This window comes from Mus musculus, chromosome 12 (genome assembly GCF_000001635.26).
Source record: "Mus musculus strain C57BL/6J chromosome 12, GRCm38.p6 C57BL/6J".
NCBI lineage: Eukaryota > Metazoa > Chordata > Mammalia > Rodentia > Muridae > Mus > Mus musculus.
Genome location: NC_000078.6, coordinates 3,053,331 through 3,059,154, shown reverse-complemented (window position 1 = coordinate 3,059,154; position 5,824 = coordinate 3,053,331). Strand labels below are relative to the sequence as shown.

The following is a 5,824-nucleotide window of genomic DNA, read 5'->3' as shown; positions in this document are numbered from 1 at the left end:
TACCTTGTAAAGCTATTTTCCACTTTACTTCTGATAGACTGTCTTGAATTTCGTTAGAAAGTTCAAGGCCAGGCGTACCTTGTAAAGCTATTTTCCACTTTACTTCTGATAGACTGTCTTGAATTTCCTTAGAAAGTTCAAGGCCAGACTTACCTTGTAAAGCTATACTTACGGGTTACCGCCGTTCCCCAGCTGAAAAGTTCTGAATTCACGCAGTTGAATCCTTCTCAACAGTCTGCTTTACGGGAACCTTTATTACCGTGACCCGCAGTTCTGGTTCTGGAATGAGGGATCTTCCTTGCGCCGGTGAAACTCCCGTCCCGAGTTTCCTCCCGGGTTTTTTCTTCCCGGATTTTCTCATCCCGGAATTTCTCTTCCCGGATTTTCTCGTCCCGGGTTTCGGCACCAATTCTTACTCGCGTTCTCACGACCGGCCAGGAAAGGACACAACAAACCAGAATCTTCTGCGGCAAAACTTTATTGCTTACATCTTCAGGAGCCAGGAGCGCAAACCCCCAGCCCCAAAAGCGAAAGCCACCCCAATAACATCTTTAGGAGCCAGAGCTCCGGTGCGCCAAAGCGCAGAGCGCGCTCTATTGTTTACATCTTTAGGCAGCGAGAGAGCGCAGGGCGCGCAGAGCCAGAGAGATGCCAGCGAGAGAGAATGGCGGAAAGCCCCGTCCCCCTTAAGGAGGAGTTATATTCGCCTAGGACGCATCACTCCCTGATTGGCTGCAGCCCATGGCCGAGCTGACGTTCACGGGAAAGGCAGAGTACAAGTAGTCGTAAAATACCCTTGGCACATGCGCAGATTATTTGTTTACCACTTAGAACACAGGATGTCAGCGCCATCTTGTGACGGCGAATGTGGGGGCGGCTCCCAACATGCACTCATGTAACAGTATGTACCTTCCCTCTAGGAAAGAGAAAAACACTAGCCTTAGGTTGTATGTAGTGATTTTCCTTGTGTCCTTTAAGAAAAATTAAGACTATTATTTCCTTCCCTTTCCTGTGCAGCATTCAAAAATCACCCCTAGAAAAAGTGAGTGCTTTAATGAGACTTCCTAGGAAGGGATGCAAGGTGAAACAAAAGTATGCTTGTTTCTTAGTTTTGTGAAAGTTAAAGCTACTATGTTTTAAAGTATAATTTAGAAAGTCTCTTCAAAACAGTCCTGCATTTGATCTCTATTCATAGTTTTTTATTTAAACAGTTTAGACAAAACTGCTGGAAATTACAGCAATTTCCTGCATTAAGCAGTACATATGAAGCTCTATTAAGCTTCATAGTACCCCCACCCACCCATTTATGTGTACTGGTGACAGTGGGCATAAAGAGCCTGAAAGTGCTTGCATGTACCAAAACTTCTAGACTTAATATATTATGGAGTATTCAATAACCATTTTTAGATGGTAGATAATAATTAAAATGGTTTAGTTTCCTAGAAATAAAACGGAAAAAGAGTCATTTTTTAAAATAAAGTTTTTTAGATCATAAAAAATGTCATTAAGTTTGCATGCATACAGATGCAATTACAAAAAATAACTCATTCTGAGTTAGTAATCCAGATCCAGAAATATAAATATAGCATGCATTCCCTTATATATGGATATTAGCCATTACATAAATGAAAACCAACCTATAATTTGTAGACCTCAAAGGTTAGACATAGAGGAAGGGACTTGAGGAAGGTTCATTGAACTCCCTGGGAGAGGGAAACTTAATAGATTTCATAGGTGGATTGTGGACAAAAGAAGATAGAAACAGGAGAAAAGAAGGTGAAGAGAAGGAAAGAACGATAGAGAGAATTGAAAGGCATTTGAGGAATTATATGGAAACACGCTGCTGTGCATATATCCTAAAATGTATGCAGCTGATCCTGATGAAGTCTCCTAATAACAGGGTATACGAAATCCCAAATGGCCATCTCTTGCTATGAAATGAGGCTTCCAGTACTGGGATTGGGTTTTATTCAACTGAACTGTTAGCCAAGGGGATCTCATAGAAATCACCAAACAACCCAGGCTAAGACAAGGGGTTGTTCTCTACAATTAGAGAGAGGGCCCCATTGCTGAGGCTAGACAACACCCACACAACTCATTTAACATGGAGAGGTTGATCTGGTCTAAATGAAGCCTTTACCCCCATGTTCTAATGTCTTCCATACAGTATGATACTTGGCAGGCTTCCAAAAGAGAAACATAAACACCAACCCATGCACAAAACCAGTTATCTAAAGCACTTTGATGGAGGAGGATAGCCTTTTAAGCAATTGATACTGGAGTGACCAGACACACCTGGACAAAAATGATGAAATCCACCTAAACTCCAAACTTCAGAAATTAACTCCAAACTGACTTCCATTATACTATAGGGTTTTAAGGTTTTATAATTTTGTATTTATTTACATCGCAAATGCTGCCACCCTCCCCTATCCCCTACTCCCTTCCCCTGTGAGAGGGCAGCTCCCACTAGGTTGACCCCTACCCTGTTGCATCAAATCTCTGTATGATTATGTGTATCCTCCTCCATTGAGGCCATACAAGGCAGACCTATGTTACATATGTGCCAGGGGCCTCAGAGAAGCCCATGTATCTTCTTTGGTTGATGGCACAGTCTCTGGGCACTCCAGGGGTCTAGGTTAATTGACACTGCCAATCTTACTGTGGGTTTGCCATCTCCTTCAGGGACCTCAATCCTTCTCCTAACTGCAGCATAGAGGTCTCCAACCTGTGTCCCATGTTTGGGTAAGGGTATGTGTATCTGTCTCAGTCAGCTGCTGGGTAGAGCCTCTCAGAGAGCAGCTATGTTAGGCTTCTGTCTGCAAACACAACATAACATCAGTAATAGTATCAGAGATTGGTGCCTGCCCATGGAATGGGCCTCAAGGTGGGCTGGTTACTAGTCAGTCATTTCTTTTATTTCTGCTCCATCTTTGTCCCTGCATTTCTTTTAGACAGGACCTGTCTCAAAACTTTTATAATTTTGTCCAAGTATAATCCTTTAGGTAAAATCATAGGAGAACATTTAGTATCCAGGGCCAAAGAAAGAATTCTTGGGCCCATGTCAAAAGCAAAATCCATTTAAAAATAACAAATTGAGCTTTGTCAAAAATGTGAAAACAAATGCTTTGAACTCAATGTTGAATACAAGGCCTTGCACATATAAAGCATGCATTCTACTTTGAGCTGCACTTTATTCCCTTAAACTAAAAGGTTTCAGTATGTGATGGAAGACAGCACAAGTTATGTGACCCAGCTAGAAGTAAATACTTGAAAGGCACATCAAGGACTAATTTCTCTAATATACAAGTCATAATTAAAATTTCATTATAAAACATTCAATAGTTAATATGACAAGATCAGTAAGAGACATTTCACTAGGGATTATACTCAACAAATGAAGATGTTCAACATCATTAGTTTATAGAGAAACACTGACTAAGGCCTCAATGAGTTATCACTGCAATCCTTCCAAAGGGCAAACATAACAAACAGTAGCATAGCAAACTGAAGTAGGCTACAATGAAAAGTTAACAAAATTTTGTGGTGGGTTTATCCACTGTAGAAAAGAACTCAGAAGTTCCACTAAAATTACAAAATGCAAGTACTATAGAAACAACAGCTATAACTCTGAATAAACAAAGAGTTTGAAAAACTGAATAAGATGAAATAAAATAATGAAAATTAGCAAGAGGAGTGTGTAGTTCTTAGAGATCCATTGCTGTTGTAGCATGCTTCTGCTGTCATGATAGGCGAGGGGTCTTGGTGGCCAATAGAGGCCAACAATTTAAATAGATCACTGAGCTGAATTTGCTAGGAGGTGAGACTAGGTGGCAAGGTGACTTTCTTGGACAAGCAAGTGCCTGATACCAGCATTTAAGAGACAGATTGGATCCTTCTGTAGTAACACTGCTAGGGTCCCTTATGTCCCTTTAAACAAACTCCCATGAAACTCTTCATTATGTAGACAAATATCAATACTATCTCCACCTTCTAGACTTTGATGGTGAGCTTGATGGCCTACTGACCCACTTAAACACAGCCATGTTAGCCACTTTTAATGTGCTTGAGATTTGGAGTCAGACATTTCTTCAGAGTTTGGTCTATCTTATTGGGAAACTAATTAGCACTGGCTGTTTATAACCGTCAGTCCATGGGGCTGACACCTATATATGCATCATATTAGCTAGCCTAAATTGAGTCCTCTGAGGGAATGCAGTTTTCAGGGATTAGAGATTACTTCTGTGAACTTGAGAAAAGAGCACCTGGTATGTACTTATTGGAGTCTCATTAACTTCTTGTTTAAGCCACTGGCTTCTAAGTATAGTCAGTCAATTGAAGTTTCCCGTGCTGGGATTAGGTTACATTTAATTGAGTTGTTGGCCAAAGGGATTTCATGGGGATGCCCATTCAATCTATTCTACTGGCAAGACTATAGGTTGTTCTTCAGAAACTGAATCCATTTTATTTATAATACTATTAACTCCAAAACAACTCAAATGATGTCTTCCAAAAATGTGATTGTTAAGCCATCCACAAGCATTTGTACTTTGAAATGTTACATAGCAATAAAGTGAGATAATTCATTGACATACAACAAGTTGATTCTATTTTTATAGAACTGGACACATAAAAAATGGGCCAGAAGGTAACACACTGAAGGATTACATTCATATAATATTTGTGAAAAGTTAAGGAGTGGATGCCAGATGTAGTCGTTTGAATAACAATGGTCCATATTGACTCAGATATTTGAAATCTTGGTCCCCAGTTGGTGGAACTGTTTTGATAAGGATTAGGAAATGTGGCCTTGTTGGATGAATTATGTCCCTGCTGGTAGGCCTCAAGGTTTCAAAAGCCCCTGCCAGTCATTGTCTCTCTTTCTCTCTACCTCCAACTTGTGAATCAGAAATAAGCTCTCAGCTACTTCTACAGCACCATGCCTGTCTCCTAGACTACTGACATTCTTTTTTACCGTAGATTTATGGTCAGCAAGTAATTAATTACTTTGTTTTGTAAGTTATTTGGCCATGGTGTGTCTGCACAGCAATAGAAAAGTAACTAAGACACCGGTAAAGTCCAGGATCTGAAGAAATAGCTAAAACCATGGGTGTGGTTACTAAATAGCAGAAGTGATCCTTGTAGTGAAGAGAGGATTTAGCATCTTGACCGTGTCAACATCAATGCCCTGTTGGAGGATTCAAAGTGCAGTTTTCTAGAGGATTCCATCTGAAGAAACTAAGACACTGGAAGAATGTGTTATATTCCTTGTCTGTGGATTGTTTTGATGTGTGAATCTACAATTATTTCAAAATGTTTTAGTTCCAAAAAGATGGCAATATTATAAATATTATACACAATAATCTCAAATTTGACTACATGAATACATTCACATACATATTTATATGTCATTTATAGACCACAGAAATTGTTTATGTGTGTCTGATTTATGTTACTCATTTTAGAAAGACTTAAAAATATTACCATGGGTAAGATGAGAGATGAGAAACTTTACCAAGGAAACCCTATAAAAGAAAACAGTCAAAATAATATGTACTTTCTTTGAAAGATCTGTAAATGAGCTGATTAAACCTGGCAAGTTATCTCTTAAGAAAGCAAGTGGACCCAGGCACATCAAGGTACAGTGAAAACTGGCATAAAATACTTCTCACACATAACAGCTATATAAGAAGTGAAGCTGAGGCAGGGAGCAGGCTGAAAGGGTGTGCTGGGCAGGGTCAGTGGGACCCACCAGGCAGTGACTTGCAACCTCCCCTCCCCCACAAAATGGCATCTTAGAACACTGAGACTACTTCTGAAGCCA

At 40.0% G+C, this 5,824-nt stretch overlaps 1 pseudogene; it reads left to right on the top strand.

Moving 5' to 3' along the window:
* Positions 1-3,946: 3,946 nt before the first annotated feature.
* Gm48310 lies at positions 3,947-4,294 on the top strand (annotated as a pseudogene).
* Positions 4,295-5,824: the final 1,530 nt, after the last annotated feature.